This window comes from Peromyscus californicus, unplaced genomic scaffold (assembly GCF_007827085.1).
Source record: "Peromyscus californicus insignis strain IS unplaced genomic scaffold, ASM782708v3 Scaffold_22__1_contigs__length_63687245, whole genome shotgun sequence".
In the NCBI taxonomy this organism is placed as follows: domain Eukaryota; kingdom Metazoa; phylum Chordata; class Mammalia; order Rodentia; family Cricetidae; genus Peromyscus; species Peromyscus californicus.
The window spans coordinates 1,652,505-1,673,667 of NW_026294525.1; the positions used below are offsets into that span (position 1 = coordinate 1,652,505).

At 40.5% G+C, this 21,163-nt stretch overlaps 1 long non-coding RNA gene across 2 annotated transcripts in view; it reads left to right on the forward strand.

Annotated features, from left to right (window-relative positions):
* Window positions 1–20,958, forward strand: part of LOC128118231 (uncharacterized) — a 53,985-nt gene extending 33,027 nt beyond the window's left edge. Inside the window, exons 2-3 of one of the 2 annotated variants that reach the window (XR_008221054.1) lie at window positions 16,338–16,439; window positions 19,897–20,958. This is a non-coding gene — a long non-coding RNA (uncharacterized LOC128118231). The remainder of the gene's footprint in view (window positions 1–16,337; window positions 16,440–19,896) is intronic. The other variant, XR_008221055.1, reaches the window with a different exon arrangement.
* Window positions 20,959–21,163: the final 205 nt, after the last annotated feature.

The window sequence follows — 21,163 nt, forward strand, 5'->3', positions numbered from 1 at the left end:
AGTTGAGAGTGTGCACACATGGTGTGGGGATCTTGGGATTTATAGGAAAGGAAAGGGGGAACTCTGGGAATGGAAGAGTCCATCTGCAGGTCATTTTCCCTGCAGTCTCAACGTGGTAAACACCAGCGGGTTTGGTGTTATCAATCAAGACAACTTTCCTACCCAGAGCTTCTCACACTACCTGAGGCCTATAGGTAATTCACCCTTCAGGCTGTTTGAGGATATAAACAAGATGATGTGGTAAGAGCTCATTACATATTATTTTATGTTTTCCTTTTAACCTTTCAGGATTACTTGATTCCTGAGTTATACTGTCACTCATTCGGAATAATTTTAAATCATTATTTTTTTTTTATTTAGTGTAAATGTGCTGGCAGGAGTCAGAATTTCAAAAAAGAGGAAAATATGCCACTCTAGTCACAATAGTTAGAAAATGAAAATAACAATGAAGTATATGTATGTCCTTCAACTGATGAATGGATAATGAAAATATGATACAAATACACTCTAGACTACTATTCAGTTGCAAAGAAAAATAAAATCATGAAATTTGCACAAAAGTGGATAGAACTAGAAAAAATCACACTGAGTGAGGTAATCTAGACCCAGAGAAGCAAATGTCACATGTTACCTCTTATTGGAGGCTCCTAGCTCCAGAGCTTCAGATGTGAGCATACAGTCTGTAGTAACACCAGAAACCAGGAAAATAAAATGAGACCATTGTTTTATCATTTGATACAGAGTTTCATATAGTCCAGGCTAGACTCAAACTCGATATGTAGCTAAAGATGACCTTGAACTCCTGATCCTCCCAGGTGCTAGGATAACAATATACCATTACACCCTCTTGTCTTGATGTTGTTGTGGAAGAATACTTGAGTAGCATTAAGCACACCCACAATGGTGTACACTCATTACTACTTTCTGGAACTTTTCATCATCCTAAACCAAACTTTTAACGAATGCTAACACCCGTTCCCTTCCCTCAGGACAGGCTCAGAGATTCTACTTTCGTCCCTATGAATCTTACTATTCTGGTGGGGACCTCTAATGCCTGGAATCAGCACAGTGTTTGTCCTTTCGTAACTGGCTTATCTCATACAGAGAAATGTCACTGGCAGTTCATGTTGGAGCATGTATCAGAACTATGTGAACATCTTGGAAGGTTTATTTTAAAAATCCCTTTAGTAATGTTACCAGGAAGCATTGCATTTACAATTTAATTTGGAGAGTGCTTCTAGAGTTTGGCATGTGTCCATTGAGTTTTGCTTTCACGGCCTCAGGGAAAGTGCTCTGCCTCCTGGCTGTTGTCCTGCTGGAGGGAAGCAGAGAGTCTTGTTAGAATGAGGGCTGCACTGAAGTGTTTGGGAGGTAAAGAGACATCCTGACTGCAACTGCTTTCCAACGTTCAGAAAAAAATATGACACTATGTTTATACAAATATAAAATGATAGGGAAATGTATTCAAATATAAACTATTGGGGCATCTGGGTGGACATTCTTCACACCATTCCTCTAAAGTTTAAGTTAGGTATTATGTCAACCCTAAACTTAGAAAATAATGAACAAATACACACCTGTTCCTCCCCAAAGTAGGTATGTAAAACAAATGACCTGTTTACAACTCAAATGTTTAAAATGTGAGTGTACAAAAGCCAGAGCTCAGAAAAAATGCTTCTGCAAGAGCCACGGCTGAACAGCAATTGGAACTGATTCTCCAGCATTTCATCAATGGCAGATGTAGGAGTTAGTGTGTGAGTGAATTAACAGTGTACTCACAGTGGGAAGATGCCATCAGGGAAAAGGAAATAACCTGAGATAAAATCATGGAACATCTCAGTAATTATTTAACAGGAACAGATGTTTTAAGTTGTTCACTTAAAGATGTTGTTCACTGGAAAGAAGATCATTGGAATTTATTTTTATGCTTACAAAAATGTTTAGAGTGTAACTTCATTAGGAAGAATATTAGCTCCTGGAACATTTGTTATTTATAGTCTGATGTAATTTGTCTTATGAGTTTCCACTGCCATTTGGGAAGGTCTATAAACAAGTATTTGTACTGACAAGTGAAATATGACACATTGTAAGGATATCCTCAAACATGCCAGGGAGCTGTAGAAAACATGGAAAGTAATCAGGAAGCTAATGACCATACCATAATTCCCATATAGTATTTTTAATAATTTTGTGTGGATATTGTTCTGTATGCTGTGAATGTGTTGCTCTGATTGGTTAATAAATAAAGTGCTGATTGGCCAGTAGCCAGGCAGGAAGTATAGGCGGGACAAAGAGAGAGGAGAATTCTGGGAACAGGAAGGCTGAGTCAGGAGATGCTGCCAGCCGCTGCCACCATGAGAAGTAAAATGTAAAGTACCGGTAAGCCACAAGCCACGTGGCAACTTATAGATTAATAGAAATGGGTTAATTTAAGATATAAGAACTAGATAGCAAGAAGCCTGCCACAGCCATGCAGTTTATAAGTAATATAAGTCTCTGTGTGTTTACTTGGGTCTGAGCGGCTGCGGGCCCTGGTGGGACTGGAGAAATCTCCAGTTATAATTTTGGTCCTTGATAATAAGACATAGGTCAGATTAGGTGTTAAAAAAGTTTTATTTTTTTGAGATAAGGTAGCCCAGACTGGCCTCACCATATCCTTGCTTCAGCCCCGTGAGTCCTGGCATCACAGATACACACCAATGAATCTTGCTTAGATATCGATCCCTCTTAAGTTCAGATTTTTTTTTAAAGTGACAAGAAAACATACAAATCTTTTATTAAAACTGTCTCTCAAGGAGGCTTGTTTGTAAGAAGGGCTCCAGTGAAAGAAAGGAGAATAGGAGAAAGAAATTAGTGTAGTGTGTGAAAACAACTAAAATTCCAAGTGTGAAACTGTGAAACAAACAAAAAACATTGGTGCCTCAAGCCTTGTCTCATCCATGATGCAGAATTAAGATCTTTCTTAGAGCCGGGCGGTGGTGGCGCACGCCTTTAATCCCAGCACTCGGGAGGCAGAGCCAGGCGGATCTCTGTGAGTTCGAGGCCAGCCTGGGCTACCAAGTGAGTTCCAGGAAAAGGCGCAAAGCTACACAGAGAAACCCTGTCTCGAAAAAACAAAAACAAAAACAAACAAACAAACAAACAAAAAAAACGGTGGAAGATCTTTCTTAGAAAAGCACACTCAGCTTTGTAATATCAGTGGCCATGAGGAAGAGTCTGTACTGGTACATAGTCTCCAGACAGATTTCCCAGAATTCCTCTCAGACATCATCCAGTGGGGGTTTCTCTCTGGCCTTTTTCATATGTCCATTGACTTTGCTCACTTTTCATTTTCTCTCTCAGATTTTCTCCAAAAATCAAGTTCCCCTGCTGTAGTATTTGAACGTAATTGGCCCCCATATACTCATAGGGAGTGGTACTATTAGGAGAGACACTGCCAGCTGCCACGATGACAAACAGCATGTGAAGATGCCGGTAAGCCACGAGCCATGTGGCAAGGTATAGATTAATGGAATTGGATTAATTTAAGCTATAAGAACAATTAGCAAGAAGCCTGCCACAGCCATACAGTTTGTAACCAATATAAGTCTCTGTGTTTACTTGGTCGGGTCTGAGCGGCTGTGGGACTGGCAGGTGAGAGAGATTTGTCCTGACTGTGGGCCAGGCAGGAAAACTCTAGCTACAAATGGCGTCCAACATGGTGGCAAGAGTTTCCACCTAAAAACTGAGAAAAGATTCTAAAACGGATTTGAAAACAGTTCCTAATTGTCTCTCTCAAATGAGTGGCAGCTGCCGGTTTGAGCTACTGGTGGGTACCTAGGGTGTGTGCTCGACCTGCCGCCGTATGGCGGGAATGAGGTCTCTGCAAGTGGCACATTAAGCTGTGTGGTGGATTTAGCCTTTGCTAGTACAAAACAAAAAAAGGTTTCTGGCCGGGCGGTGGTGGCGCACGCCTTTAATCCCAGCACTCGGGAGGCAGAGCCAGGCGGATCTCTGTGAGTTCGAGGCCAGCCTGGTCTACAAAGCGAGTTCCAGGAAAGGCGCAAAACTACACAGAGAAACCCTGTCTCAAAAAACCAAAAAAAAAAAAAAAAAAAAAAGGTTTCTGGGCTACACGCTGCTTGGATAAAAGCATAGACCCACAATAGCTCCCAGAGCTGGCGGTAAACGTAGCCATGTTGGGAAGCTGAAGTGGGTGGAGTCAGCAGCCACAGCTGCTGCAGTTTAAAGCAATAGATTCACAATAAGACAGATTCAGATGTAATAGTTTACAATGTGTGTAAAATATACGTAGGCTTGAAAGAGACAAAAAAAGGTGATATATACAGTTAGATAAACAAATACATAGTTTTAAAAAATAAAGTCTTTAAAGAGACAGTAAAATTAATATAAAAAATAAGCTATGTGAAGATGACTATTACACAGAGAATCTGGATTTTGTTGTCTTTGGGATTTTTAACTGCAGAAAAACATTTGATTGTAAAAGCTGCTGAGTTATGCCAAAATGTATATATTTTTTTTTTATTTTTTTTTTATTTTTTTTTTTCGAGACAGAGTTTCTCTGTGTAGCTTTGCACCTTTCCTGGATCTCGCTCTGTAGACCAGGCTGGCCTCGAACTCACAAAGATCCACCTGCCTCTGCCTCCCAAGTGCTGGGATTAAAGGCGTGTGCCACCACCGCCCGGCCCAAAATGTATATTTTAAAGGTACCTTGACTTCAAATTTTGGATATAAGGATATGTTGCTTTGGAAAGGAGACTCTGCTTTTGTTCCCACAGAAAGCCAGAGGCTATGGATTTGTTCCAGATTAAGATACATCAGGTTTGACCAGCCAAGACCCCCTGAAAGGTCTCTGATGACACCATGGCCCAGATGATCCAACATCCAGAATGGTTTGAAGGCAACTGGCTCAGACAATACAGCCTCATGGACTATTCCATAATCCTAAAATTTTCTTTATGTCCCCATAAGATACAGCGCCCCCCTCCAGCAGGAAGTAGTAAGAGAAGCTACGCCCAAATTCCCAAATTATATGTAATTTTACTTTGTTAAGGTTAAAACCTTCCTTTTTGAAAAAAAAAAGGGGGGGAAGTGCTGTGGGATGTTCTGTATGGCAAATGTGTTGCTGATTAGTCAATAAATAAAACACTGATTGGCCATTGGCTAGGCAGGAAGTATAGGCGGGACAAGGAGGAGAATAAAGCTGGGAAGTGGAAGGCTGAGGCAGAGAGACACTGCCAGCTGCCACGATGACAAACAGCATGTGAAGATGCCGGTAAGCCACGAGCCACATGGCAAGGTATAGATTAATGGAAATGGATTAATTTAAGCTGTAAGAACAGTTAGCAAGAAGCCTGCCACGGCCATACAGTTTGTAACCAATGTAAGTCTCTGTGTTTACTTGGTCGGGTCTGAGCGGCTGTGGGACTGGCAGGTGATAGAGATTTGTCCTGACTGTGGGCCAGGCAGGAAAACTCTAGCTACACCCGTTCAAAGTTAATTAAACAAAAATTAAATTAAAATTTCCCTCAGGCACACCATTTTTCTTTTAGTCCCTGGATATCACTAGAATTGGAAAGTTGTCTGTCTTGTTCCATGTGCAGTAAGAAAGGCAACCTATGAGAGGTATGAAGACCTCTGAGATCGTATGAAGGAATGAGTTACTTGCTGGCATGCTTGTGTGGTATTAAAACTTGAATGCCGACTTTATATCACCTCCTTGCAGCTCTTGCTTTCTCAAATGAGTTGAGACTTTAGAGAGAGGTGAATATGCCATTACTGTTTTTAGCATCCGTTTAACTAGTAAGACTGTAGTCTGTTCAAAGTCACTGGCATCACACATTCACTGGATATTTTGTAAAAAACTTACAGATAAGTAATTTGAGTAAAAAGAAAAAAGAGTTCCCTGCATCATTCTTTAAACCTCAAAAAATCGTACGAATTTTTACTAGAATAATGTTACTGTTCATTCTATATAAAATAAATTTATTTATATATTTACTTCTGATCTTTCTGCTTCAACTTCCTGAGTACTGGAATTCAGTTTGCACCATCACACCTGGCATAAGAGGGGCTGGGAACTGAACCCAGATCTTCACACATTGCTAGGCCAGCACTCTATCAATGGAGCCATGTTCTAGACCCTCTAGTAACTTTGTTTGCACTAATTCCTATGGAGTGTCACAAAGGCTGGGTTTACTATAAAATTGTTGGGTAATATAATTGAAATAGTCTGTTGCATACAAATATTATCCTATAACAAAATTTAAATGTAACTCCTGTGGAAAATCCTTTTGTGCACTGTGAAGATTTGTCGCTGTGATTAGTTTAATAAATAAGCTGACTGGCCAGTAGCTGAACAGGATAAAGTTAGGCAGGAAAGCCAAACTGAGAATGATGGGATGAAGAAGGGCAGAGACAGGGGAGTCAAGAGCCAGATGGAGAACAAGTTGGACGTACCAATGGATCAAGTAAAGGCTACAAGCCTTGGGACAGTACATGGACTAATACAAATGGCTTAGGTTATAAGGGCTAGTTAGTAATAAGCCTGAGCTATTGGCCAAGCATTTTGTAATTAATACAAGCTCCTGTGTGCTTATTTGGGACTGGGTGGTCAGGACAGAAAAACTCCACCTCTGCTTACATGTAGCCCTCCCCAATTCAAATAAATCCTATTTAACTGTTTAAGGCTGTTTTACTAGTTATGATTTATTGGTGTTCTGACAGGATGCTTTAGTGCATGTCTGCTGTAGTCTCACTACCTATATATATTTCTGAGAGACTAATGCAACTTTAAATTTTTAGAAAAATTTGGTTTATGTGTGTGGATGTTTTGTCTGCATGTATGTCTGTGCCCACAAAGGCCAGAAGAATGCATCAGATTCCTTGGAACTGGAGTTACAGATAGAAGGGTTTGGGGTAGCTCAGTGGTTAAGAGCACTTCATGCTCTTCTCAAAGACCTGAGTTCCATTCTCAACACATGCTTAGGCATCTTGCAGCCAACTTCAAGGATCCAATACCCCTCTCATGACCTCCATGAGCACCTCACATGCATCACACACACACATACATACACACACACACACACACACACACACACACATACACACACACACACACAGACACACAATAGAATGGGATGTAATGACATTTATGAAATAATATAAGGGTAGCACCCTTAGATTTTTAAGAGTTTTTGCTGGGTGGTAGTGACACATACCTTTCATCCCGGCACTCAGGAGGCAGAGGCAGGCAGATGTCTGAAATCGAGGCCAACCTGGTCTACACAGCTAATTCCAGGAAAGCCAGGGCTGTTACACAGAGAAACCCTGTCCAGAAAAAAAAAATCCCTCTAGTCTTTTATAGTTGCTTCACACACTGTAACCCAACAGCAATATTAGGAGACTCACTTCATCAATTCATCACATTTTAGTTTTTTTATAGATAATTATTTTTACATTCACATTTGTTTAGTTTTTTATTGTACTAAATTATAGCTAAGCATTTACTTATAACAAAATGGAAAATTTATAAATTAAATTCCACACTGCTTTATTAAAATATTGATTTTACTTATAATTTATAAAGATAAACTTAACTTGGCACTTGGAATTGAATTGAGGGCCTTGCGCATGCTGGGTAAGTCAATGCTGTACTGCAGAGGTAAGACCTCTGCCCTAAACATTTCACTAGGTTAACTGTGGACTAGAGGAGGCAGCTTGGTTTGTGTGTGCATGCCTGGCAGAAAGGCCTGGGTTTGACCTCAGTTCTGGAGGAAAGCGGCTGTGCTGGGGCATGCTGGAACCTCAGCACTCTGTAGGCTGAGGGGGAAAAAGCAGAAATTTACAGTAATCCTTGGGTATGTAGTGAGTTGGAAGCCAGTCTGGACTACACAAGACAAATAATAATAACATGATTATCATATGTGGCTTAATTAAACACATTAAGGAAAACACAATTCTTAGAAAGCTTTCATCTGGGGAAAGTAGAATATGAGGAGGCCCTAGAAAGAGACTATCTCATGAATCATCAAGCATGAGTATCAGCGAGTGAATGGAGGAGTCAGGTAAGTGTCCATTAAGTCACATTAGTGACTACTTTCATGGAATACTATCAGGTCACAGATAGATATAGATAGGTATAGATATAGATAGATATAAATAGATCTTGATCTCCAGGGCAACTAATCTTTCCAGATTTATATTTGCATGTTAATAAATATTAAATAATATGTTATATTTGGATAGATATGCTCACTTTCCTAATACCACCTATTAGAAATCTTAGCCTTTCTTATATAAACTCATATACTAATTTGGGTTCTGAAGAGACTGAAAAAGACTAACCTCAAGAAGATGTGATATTTTGGCTGGAGAGAGGGCTCAGTGGTTAAGAGCGCTGACTGCTCTTCCAGAGGTCCTGAGTTCAATTCCCAGCAACCACATGGTGGCTCACAAACCACCGATAATGAGATCTGGTGTCCTCTCTGGCCTGCAGGGATACATGCAGACAGAACACTGTATACATGATAAATAAATCTTTAAAAAAAAAAAAAAAACAGCCGGGCGGTGGTGGCTCACGCCTTTAATCCCAGCACTCGGGAGGCAGAGGCAGGTGGATCTCTGTGAGTTCGAGGCCAGCCTGGGCTACCAAGTGAGTTCCAGGAAAGGCGCAAAGCTACACAGAGAAACCCTGTCTCGAAAAACCAAAAAAAAAAAAAAAAAAAGATGTGATATTTTATTCTAAATACCAAGAATAACAAGTTCAGATAACCCCCTCTCCAAGTCGGGATTCAACACAAAGCTTTGTACATGCTAGGTTCTGCCCTGAGTTACATTTGAGGTTGTTTGTTTGTGTTTGTTTTGTCCTTTTTTGAGATAAGGTATGGCTAAGTTGACCAAACTGGCCTAGAACTTGCAGAGATCCCCTTGCCTCAGCCTATCACCCTCTCTGATCTCTTTCCCCATGTGACCTTTTTTATTTCTCAGTGATCAGAGGACCAGCTGTATCAAAATCTCCTAGAGAAGTAGTTAAAAATGAAAGAGTCACGTTGAATACAATAGTTAGAATCTTGCTGGAGCATGTTTGGGGATTGAGACCCAAGGATGGCATTTTGTTTTGTTCCCAGGTAATTTTTTCAACATTTTTTGGGTGGGGTGGGGTGGGGTGGTTTTTTTTTTTTTTTGAGACAGGGTTTCTCTGTGTAGTTTTGGTGACTGTCCTGGAACTCACGGAAATCCACCAGCCTCTGCCTCCCGAATGCTGGAATTAAAGGCGTACGCCACCATGCCTGGCTCCATTTTCTTTCTTTCTTTTCTTTTCTTTTTAAGATTTATTTATTTAATGTACTTTGGGGTTTTGTCTGCATGTGTGTCTATATGAGGGTGTCAGATCCCCTGGATTACAGACAATTGTGAGCTGCCATGGGGGTGCTGGGAATTGAACCTGAGTCCTCCAGAAGAACAGTAAGTGCTTTTAACCTCTGAGCCATCTCTCCAGCCCCATTCCCAGATAATTTAAAAGCACATTTTAGATCAACCATTGGTTCAAATGCCAATTTAAAAAAATATACTTATCACAGAAACCTAGAACAGTGACCGCAGTCATTCCACTTCACCATTTAGACCAGTGATACCAAACAAATGATGCAAATCATGTAAATCACTTAGAATTTTCTAGCCTTAAATTTAAAAGACAGATTGAATTAATAATAATACTACAGCTTGTTTAAATAATGTATACAAGACAATATATTTTCAATATGCAATTTCCATTAAATTCCAGAGTTACTTTTGCATTTTTTGAAGCGAATCTTTGAGATTAAATAAGTATTTTATGCCTACAGAAGTTCTTGATTCAGACAAGCCACATTTGAAGTGGTTAGTTATTATCTACCAGAGAAAAGAGAACATGCCAGCCCATACCCTGCTGTTCCCAGCCACAGGCCAAATAAAGTACTGCTGTTTTTCTGGACAGGAGGAGGCTTAGGGCTGCAACGTCTCTAAGAGGTCAGTTACTGCTCACTATTCAGGATCTTCATCCACTGAGAAGCTGAATGCAAGAGCAAATGAATCACAGGAGTGAAAGGAGTTTCTTTCAAGGTCACAGTCTGGGCTCCTGTAAAACAATCTCCGGAGTTCTCTGTGCTGTGGTTGTTTCTGGAGTTGGTCCGAGGGAACGGAAGCTGTGTCAGAAGGATGCTCCCAAGCACAGGGTCCATTACAACACTGACCACATTACACTAAACTGACACAGGAGGGCTAAGACCGGTCATCACTTAGAAAGTGTCATCCCCTAACAAAGAAAATCATCAGTGGTGAAAAGTCCAGGATAATTTCTGAATATCTTGCTGGATGGTGGTACCGATATCTGAGACAAATGATGGAGAGAAAGCCATTCTGTGGAGGAAGGTTATAGCTGCTTGAGTTGTCTGTGAGATCCAGGAATAGATGTCTAATAGGCAGTTGGATTATATTGGTCCAAAGCTCAAATTACAGTGTTTTGGTTTGGGAATACAGCCTTGCCAGGCAGAAGCACAAAAAGCTGTACATGAAAGCTCATATTTTTAGTTATTTAGCAACTCTTACTTTATAATTATTCCTTTTTTGGTTGATGACAATTTAATTTTTTGCCCCCAGTGTACAAGGCATGATATTAAAAACAGGCAAGAAAGAATTGTTACTCTCCCTTTGTAATTCTTGTGATACAGGACATTGATTTATGTTCTCTACAGAGATTTCCTTCAAGGATTGCTAACTGGGTGAACAGGAAAGGAAGTGGACATTCTTAGAAGATTTGGGATAAAGTTCCTCAGCAGCTCTTCTCACACTAACCAGACTTTATTCTTAGTAATCTTTCTATAATAGAGTTATGGAGGTATTCATAATATTTGTTATGACTGTTAAACTAAACTTCAGGTCACCAAAATGTCTCAGCATATAAAGGCGATTGCCTTATGGTCTGAATCCAATACCCAGGATCCACATAGTGAAAGAGAACTGACTCCCACAGTTGTCTTCTGATCTCCATACATGTGCTGGTGGCACATGTGCATGGGTGTGCACGCACACACCCACCTCCCCCCCACACCAGATAAACGGGGGGGGGGCTCCCCTCTAATTTCAAGTGTGCTGTAACATGCCTGTACCCACACAGATACATAAAATAATTAAATCTTTTTTTTTTTTTTTTTGGTTTTTTCGAGACAGGGTTTCTCTGTGTAGCTTTGCGCCTTTCCTGGAACTCGCTTTGGAGACCAGGATGGCCTCGAACTCACAGAGATCCGCCTGCCTCTGCCTCCCAAGTGCTGGGATTAAAGGCGTGCGCCACCACCGCCCGGCAAATCTTTTTTTTTTTTTTAAGACTTTTAAGAATAGTTAGCCAGGCTTGATGGCACATGTCTTTAATCCCAGCACTCGGGAGGCAGAGGCAGGTGGATCTCTGAGATTGAGGCCAGCCTGGTCTACAGCGTGAGTTCCAGGATAGTCAGGGCTACACAGAGAAACCCTGTCTCAAAAAAAACAAAACAAGTCACAGGAGAACTCTTTTTTTTTTTTGCTTTTATTTGCTGGTGTGTGTGTGTGTGTGTGTGTGTGTGTGTGTGTGTGTGTGTGTGTGTGTGTGTGTACATGCATATAGTTTAGCAGGTGTACATATATAGATGCCCATGCATGTGAAGACCCAAGGCTGATATAAGATATAAGGAATCACTCTCTAATACACTTCCACCTCACTCACTGAGGGAAGATCTTTCGAGCAAACCCAAAGCTCACTGACACAGCCAGTCATCTCACTAGTCAGCTTGCTCTGTTCAGCTTCCAACACTAGAATGCATGGGGAGCCCAGACCCACCCAATATACATGTGGGTACCCTGGTCCCATGCTTGCCCTTCAGTCCCTGAGCCTTCTCCCTAGCCCAGAATACTCTTAAAGCAATTCTCAGTCCTGTCCATAACTATTACAACATCTCAAACTAATACATGAGAATCTGGCCTTAGAACTGATTCCACTGGAAATCACTACAGAAGTAACAACAGGTTTTGTAGTTAATGTATGTGTCGGTCACTTGGCTACTTGCCATGAACACAGATTCACAGATGTTCCCAATTCAAACTTTGTTTTACCAAGTCCAGAAAAGACTGTACTTGCTTTTCTTTGCTCAAGTTTAAAAAAAAAAATAATTCTCATTTTTGAAACAAACTCCATTTTGTCCTGCAGCCTAGGCTGGCCAGATCTTGCAGTGTAACTCTAATGGCCTTGAACTCACGGTCATCCTCCTACCTCAGCCTTTGAAATGCCATGACCAGGTGGGATTTGCTTTTTTTTTTTTTTTCTCAAAACAGGGTTTCTTTGTGTAGCTTTGTGCCTTTCCTGGAACTCACTCTGTAGCCCAGGCTGGCCTTGAACTCACAGAGATCCGCCTGCCTCTGCCTCCCGAGTGCTGGGATTAAAGGTGTGCGCCACCACCACCAGGCCAGATTTGCTTTTTATTTTAGACTAAGGATGAAGTAGAGGTTAGCATATGCTAAACGTGTGTTTTGCCACCAAAGTACAACTCCAGCTCCAAGATTTACTTTAAAATAACATTGCTATTAAATTTTTATTTACTAATTGGGGAGGCACATGCCACTATGTGCAAATGGAAGTCAGAGTATAATTTGTAGGAGAGGATTCTTTCTCTGCCATGTATTCTCTGGAGATTGAACTCAGGTTGTCAACCTTGGTCGAAGGCACTTTTACAATCCAAGCCATCTTCCTGTCCCAAGGTTCACATTTTAAATAAACATCCATGTTATCTGATCATCCTTCAAACAGAGATATTTGCTTGGCTACTTGAATGATCCAGGACATGGACAGAACAGGATTTTTTAGCCTGTTCAAACATCTAACTACAAAGTAGTCCAGAAACTTGGAGGGGGTAGATATATCTTTATTTTAGGTAATTCCAACTAAAACTTAATGTTAAAAAATTTAAAAATTGACAACAAACCACTGTAATAAGAACAATTCTTTTAACCTTACCCCCAAGAGAAAACATATGTCCAAATCACATTAAGTTGTTGCAAATATCATAGAATGACATTTACAAACATTGCCCCTCTGAAATTATAGCAGTTATTAGTGCTGTTAGATTAAATTTAATTTAATAACATATTACGGGGCTGGAGAGATGACTCAGAGGTTAAGAACACTGGCTGCTCTTCTAAAGGTCCTGAGTTCAATTCCCAGCAACCACATGGTGGCTCACAACCACCTGTAATGAGATCTGGCGCCCTCTTCTGACCTGCAGGCGTACATGGCGGCAGAGCACTGTATACATATTAAATAAATGTTTAAAAAAAATAACATATTATTCTGGTTTCAAAAGCCCAGACAAAGCCCAGCCCCCCCCCTCCTTATGGAGGAGGATCTGCTACTCTATAGCCATATTGCCATACCTACCTGCCATACCTGCCAGCCTGCTGGCTTCCATGTTGTCCATTGGGATGACCACAGACCGACCCTCTGAAAGTGTAAGCAAGCCCCCAATAAATGCTTTCTTTTATAAGTTGCTCTGGTTGTAGAGTTTCATCACAGCAACAGAACAGTGACCAAATCAGTAAGTCAATAAATAATTTTAAAGATAAGCAAATAAATTAAATCAATACTAGAAGAGGTATGTAGGCCTCATTAAAATGCTACAAACGTGTGGCACAGAGAAAATAAAAAACTTTAGTGAAAGGAAGAATATCTCTTTGCTGATAAATTGAGTTGTGTTGCTGAATTCTATGAAGAAAACTGAACCCAAACTGGCACATGACAATTTTTCCCAGGCTTCTACGGTTTTTGCTGCCTGTTCACTGTTCAGCACCTCTGTCCGAGGACTACACATCCTCCTCCATCTGGTTATTATTCCTCAGCAGTTGTTTTCAATCAAGGATAAAATCATTTAATCACAGATCTCAAGCCCATTATGAACATTAATTAATGTCTGGCATCTCTCAATGAGGTGGGTTAAAAACCATTGTCATTTCAGAGGTAGAAGATCCTGCCTAGGCAAGTTCAGTGATTTGTTCATGGACCATCCAGAAAACCTGGCTCATTCCCAGAGTCAATGCTTCTATCTTTTATGTATAAACAGTTTCTTTTTTATTTCCAATGTACATAACTTTGTTACCAAGGCATCTTATTTTGTAAAATATTTTATTGAAGTAAGTACAGAGGTTGTCTTTCTTAAGGCAGAAACATTTGACGACACCCATTCTCAACCCAGTAATTTACTTATACTGCATTATTCTTCAAAAAACAGTAAATATTTTGGTTGGAGAGAAAATGTCTCAAAGTAAAATAAACCATCAGTTATGGTCACCTAAACAATACCTGTACCATGGCAACACCAGTTGATGTGCCTATGTTAATAGGGAGACTCTCACAAGGCCACACTCTTAAATGAATTGCTGTGAGCAATTAATGGTTTCTGAGAGAATGGAGGATCAGTTTTCTCTAGGCATGAGCTCCTTGATAGATTATCCACTACCAAGTGGTCAGCCTTAAACACATACACGTGCAAGCAACACTAAATGGACTCGGCAGTTTGTATTCATATACACATACGTACATACATACATACATACACACACACACTTATATAATTGAAGAAGAGGTCATACATTTGAGTATGCTTGGGAGGAGTTAGAAGAGCAGAGAGAGAGGTAGAAATGATGTAAATACAGTAGTCATATATGAAATTCTCAACAAAAAAAATTTAAAGTAAAAAATTCAAGTCCACCCAGGCCCAGGATCCCCTCCTCTCAGACTCCTGTCCCCTCTGTTTTGAGAGATCTTACTTTGTAAACCAGGCTGGCCTTGAATTGCTGTTTGATTTAAAGGTCTTCCTGCCTCAACTTCCCAAGTTCTGTGTTACAGGCGTGTGTGCACCACTACACCTAGCTCTGATCCTCATTAACATTTTTGTTGTTTTCGTTTGACAAGCTTATTTGATTTTACATATTAGTGTAAAATTTTTTAAATTATTTTTAATTTGGGGCTGGAGAGATGGCTCAGAGGTTAAGAGCACCGATTGCTCTTCCAGAGGTTCTGAGTTCAATTCCCAGCAACCACATGGTGGCTCACAACCATCTGTAATGAGATCTGGTGCCCTCTTCTGACCTGCAGGGATGTATGTGGGCAGAAATTGTATACACAATAAATAAATAAATAAATCTTAAAAAAATTATTTATAATTTATCTTTTTAAATGGTATTTGCTCTTATTCCATAGCTTTACTAAATTTTTATTTGGCCGGACAGAAAGACAGAGGGGCACATTTGAATAAATAAATAATTAAGGGAGAAGAGGTAGGTCCTCCTTATAGGAAGATACCAATCAACATATGCAAAAATAATAAGGAAGCAGATGTGGAGGTGCACATCTGTAATCCTAGAGGCAGAATCGTCTGTGATTAGAGGACACCAGCATCACTGAGGTAAAATCCTCTGGGAAGTATTCCTCATGGTCAGCACATAGAAGCAATGGTTCAGAAGGGACATCGGCATCTTAAGCTGGTAGCTAAACTTGGAAATGTGTAAGAGTCTGTCTTATATGGTGCTGGGTTTGAAGACACGAAGAAGTCATGGAGAGAAGTTGAGACTTGGTACTGTGTGGCAGGGCTGGAATCTCTGAAAAGAGGACAGGAGAGGTGGCTCCACTCCACTAGAGTGGTGATTCCAGCATGCTGTAGATGCCAGAAGCATGGGACATCAAGTGTCATCAAGGGTTTCTATTGCTGTGGAGAGACACCATGATCACAGCTACTCTTATAAGGGAAAACATTTAATTGGGGTGGCTCCCTTACAATTATTTTAGTCCATTATCATCATGGTGGGACATGGCAGCATGCAGGCAGACATGGTGCTGGAGAAGTAGCAGAGTGTCTTACTTCTTGACATGCAGGCAACAGGAAGTGGCCTCAGACACTGGGAAGTATCATGAACGTATATGAAACCCCAAAGCCCCCCTCCACAGTGACACACTTTCTCTCACAAGACCACACCTACTCCAACCAGCCACACCTCACACTAGTGCCACTCCCTTGGAGGGCCATTTTCTTTCAAACCACCACATCAAGGATAGCAACAGTTGTGGACTGGAGCTAGCCTGGGCTGTGTACTATGGATAGTGGAGTCAGAGAAGTGGAGATGCCCAAGCCCTCTGCAACACAGAAAATGGTGGGTGAGTCCCAGACATCAAACACCCAGCTAGTCTTTTGAATTTTTGTTTTGCTTGGATCTAATTATGAATGAACCCCAGTTCTTTGTTCTTGAGTAACAAAGTAATTAATTTATTTTTAATTTTATAGGAGCCCACAGTTGAAAGACTTTGGACTTTTAAAGAGACATTGGATGTTTTAAAGAGACTGAACTTTTTAAAGACAGTGGGACTTTTAAAATTATGCTTGAAGGTAAGCAAGAAAGGTTATAGTTTGTAGTGATGTCTTTGTATATCAAGTTGACAAGGGATCCAATTATACTGGTTGTTGTTGTTGTTATTATTATTATTATTATTATTATTATTATCATCTACTGGACACAAGCTAGAGTCATTTGGGAAGAGGAAACCTTGATGGAGAAAATGCCTTCATCATTTTCGCTTGTCTGTGGGGGAATTTTCTTGATTAATGATTGATGTGGGAGGGCCCAGCACAATGTGGGTGGTGCCACAAAGGGGCAGATGGTCCTATGTTGTATAAAAAAAAGCACGATGAGCAAGCCACGGAGAGCAAGCCAGCCAGTAAGCAGTGTTTCTGCCATGGCTTCCCTCAGTGATTGCCTATCAACTGTAAGATGAAACAAACTGTTTCCTCAACCAAGTTGCTTTTGGTCATGTTTTATCACAGTACTATAAAGCAAATTAGGACAGCCTCCTTTCCCCATTCCTAATGCCACCAAAAATGCTTCTCTGGCTAGTAGGAGTGACATGGAAATGGGTCATAGGAAACTGTGTAGTCCTATAACTAACCAAAAATAAGAACTCCGAATCCCACTCTACTTCCCAATCTTGTGTGTTAGCTGGAGGTGGTGGAGTGAGGGCAGTAATGGGTTGTGAGAAACGGGAGCTTCTGCTGCTGCTTATAAACAAGGGTTAGGAGGTGTGGCTTTGTTGGAGGAGGTGTGGCTTTGTTGGGGAGGTGTGGCTTTGTTGGAGGAGGTGTGGCTTTGTTGGAGGAGGTGTGGCCTTGTTGGAGGAGGTGTGGCCTTGTTGGAGGAGGTGTGGCCTTGTTGGAGGAAGAGTGTTACTGGGAGGGGAGGTGCTTTGACGTTTCCTATGCTCAAGCTACTCTCAGTGTGGGGCACGAACTTTTTCTGCTGCTTGCTGATCCTGCTGTAGAAGTCTCAGTTCCATCTCTAGCACCATGTCTGCCTGCGTGCCGCCAAGTCCTGCTACAATGATAACAAACTAAATCTCTGAACTGTAAGCCAGCCCCAATTAAATGCTTTCCTTTATGAGTTGCCATGATGTGTCTTCACAGCAACAGAAATCCTAAGACAGGATACGGTGTGATGGGAACAGGTTTTGATGACATTTTTATGCCTCTAACACATAGGAAACTTTAATTTTAAACCTAATGCTCCCCCCCCCCCCCCGAAAAAAACACCTGAACCCAAATCTAAGAGAAAAGAAAAGTCTACCTACTAACATCTTTCTCCATCAAAAAACAACAACAACAAAAATGCTGGTATTGTAATAGAAAAATGGCCAAAGAGCTTAAGCAAGACTTTCATGAACTATAAATCACTAATAACACATTTCACCTTAGATATTTAAAAAGTTGATGGACTAGCAGGGCTGAAGAGATAGCTCAGCAGTTAGGAATGTATGCTGTGTAATCAGGAGTTATGGGGGTCTGGTACTCATATAACTAGCCAGGTTTCTCATAACACACTCCCAGGGATGCACTCACAGCCCCAAACACACAGACACATGAAATTAAATAAATAGATCTTTAAAGGAATGAAGAGCTTCTGATTGACTCGTATAGCGATTTATAACAAATAGTCAACTACTTTTGACTATTACAGCAATTAAACATTCTGAAATGTTTAAAGCTTGTGATGATGGGAACTTTTTATCTGCTGCACATGGAACTTTAAACCAAAACAACCAGTTAGGAAAAAAAAAAAAAAAAAACCCAGTGCCCTGTGTTAAGAAGACAAATACATCCATTTTATCTATTCGTTCCTTTTCCAGAAAGTACTCAAGAAAATAGTCACAGATGCTCTCATGGTTACATGACAGACACTCTTCCTGAAGTTATGAGACTGACAATTACTACCATTTATTTTTAAAGGCTTTCAGGGCAAGGGCTTTACTCCCTGTAACCAACCATTGGTTAGATTACTACCAGTTAAACGTTGGTCAGATGTTTAGTGGATGAGGGTGTTTGGCACCAAGCCTGAGAGCTGAGTTAGATCCCCGTAACTCATAGGGTGGAATGAGAGAAATAGCTCCTACAAGTTGTCCTCTGGCTTCCACACTTGCACATGGCATGCATGCTCTTACGAACACAAAATAAATATAAAAACAAACATTTTTTAAAAAATGTTAGTCCTATCATACAAGATTGCAAATAAATGACAATAACTAAAATTGTTGAATAAATTATAGGGTAAGCATACGATTGGGACATTATATAGCCAGTAAAAATGGCTTTAAGCAATTATTTAAATATAGAAATTATTCAGAAATTTAAATATCAATTTAAAAAGTAAGACAAATATTGGTTTTATATTGATTCCAATTTTATTTTCTCCTTTTTTTAGTTCATTGTTCTCTGATTTTTTTTTGTGTGTATATGTTTATGTGTACATATCTGCTTTTGTTATTTTGTTTTTTTGTTTTGTTTTGTTTTTCAAGACAGTGTTTCTCTGTGTAGCTTTGGAGCCTGTCCTAGAACTCACTCTGTAGCCCAGGCTGGACTTGAACTCACAGAGATCTCACCTGCCTTTGCCTCCTGAGTGCTGGGATTAAAGGTGTGCGCCACCACTGCCCGGCTAGCTGGGGACGATCTTAAACTTGTGATGCTTCTGTCTGTAGCATGACTGTGTCTCCCTATACATTTTAGAAGCTGTGTCATATCTTACTTCCCTTGCTGCTGTCCCTTAAAAAACAGTCATTCCTTCCCGGCTTGGTGGTTGATGCCTGTAATCCTAGCACTTGGTGGGGAAGGCAGAGGGGTCAAGAGTTCAAAGACAGCACAGGCTACAAGAAACCACGTCACAAACAAACAAAAAAGCTGGGTAGGATTTAAGAGGAAAAAACAAGGGTGACAAATAGAGGTAGAGGAAACAATACTATTGGAAGCTTGATTTTGCTTGGCAACTGTATTCCTTGGGTGGCTATAACAATACCAAAATGTGCTCCAAGCCATGGAAGTCATCATGACCATGGGGAAAGCCTTCCTTCCCTCTTCTAGCATCATATGACCTTTCTTTTGTTCTTGCTGTCTTTGTGTCCAAGTTTCTCCCTTGTATAGTAAAATACACAGGCCATATTGGATTAGGGCGCACTCTAATGACCTCATTCTTAATTGCTTCTGTAAAAAAAAAGAAAACCTTTTTCTAAATATAGACTTGTTCTGAAGTACTAGGGGTTGGGTCTTCAAATCATTTTGTAAAGACAGAATTGAACTCACAAAATCAATTTTATGGAACAGTAATTTGGAAAAATCATAAGCAAATCTTGAGAGGTTGACTAGGACAGAGGATGAAGAACTTTGAATACAAGGCTGAGGAAATCGATATTTTAAATAGGGAAAGGAGCTCCTTGAAAACAGTCAAGAAATAGGACAGACCATAGGCTGGGTGAGACAGCTGGAATGCTTAAATTTTTTGTTTTGTTTGGTTATTTCTGCAACACAGCTGTCTGTCGGTCTCAGCAGGTAAGATGTGGACAGCAGAAAGCAACAGAAGAAACAGCTGGATGAGGTGCAGAGGGAAGTTCTGCTATGCCCAGGGGAATTCTGGAGAAGCTCTGGGATAACTCTATGGAAAATAAACCAAGTGAGACACGAGGAAATCTGCAACGGTTTATGAACAAAGGGTGCCAGAATGTTCTATGTACTGCAAAGTCAATTTCAAATGTACACTCAAGACACTGTCCAGCAACTGGAACCGTGGTGAATCATCACATAAAACCTGTAATGAGCTTAATATTCACAGGCCACATGTTGGGCAATCGTCCTTGATATATGGCCTCATTATGACATCATTCTCTTTAAGAACAGCTTTGTTTTTGGAAAACACTCCAGAATGATTTGCGGTCATTTTTTGTGTCAAATCAGTGCAGATGTCTCTGGTGGTAACACTGAATGCCTTCTTAAAGACTATCACTGCAGATGAAATTAGTTGTACTCTGAAGTTTAAGCTCCGGATGCAACTGGAGCTTGAGAGTTCAAGGTGCAGAGCAGAGTTTTATAGAGGCTTAATTGTTCTTCCCCACAGAGTGTAGACAATCAGGATTTCTGTTCTTCACACTTACCTCTGAGGCAGCTACTATTAGTGGACTTTGTATTTTTTTTTTCTTTCCGAGACAGGGTTTCCCTGTGTAGTACTGGCTGTCCTGGAACTCACTCTGTAGACCAGGCTGGCCTCGAACTCACTGAGATTCACCTGCCTCTGCCTCCCTGAGTGCTGGGATCAAAGGCATGCACCACCACCACCCGGCTAAATTTTTTTGTATTTTTTTGGGGGGGGTGTGGCGGGGTTATTAGTAGACTTTAAAAAGTCAACTCATTTTATAACTCAAACTAGTTTAAATTTGATATTGCAAATATTTTAGATATTTGATATTTAGTAAATATTTTAGATATTTAGTAATTTCTCTTTTAGTTTTAAAAGTTTTGTATTATTCATTAATGTCACAAAGGGGATGGGGTCTGCAGTTCAGAGTCAGCAGCAGATTAGTATGCATGGGGCTTTGCACATAAATTCTCAGCAGTAAGAAAGTAAAAGGAAAGGAGGAGGAGGGAGCGAGGGAAGGAGGGAGGGAGGGAGGGAGGAAGGAAAAAGAAACAATGACCCAAACTGGGACATATGGGTAGTCAATAAAACTTTCAGTTTTACTTGTGCACTTGCTTCATACTTTGACTCCTTCTCTCCAGCAGAAAGGTCATATACATCAGTGTAT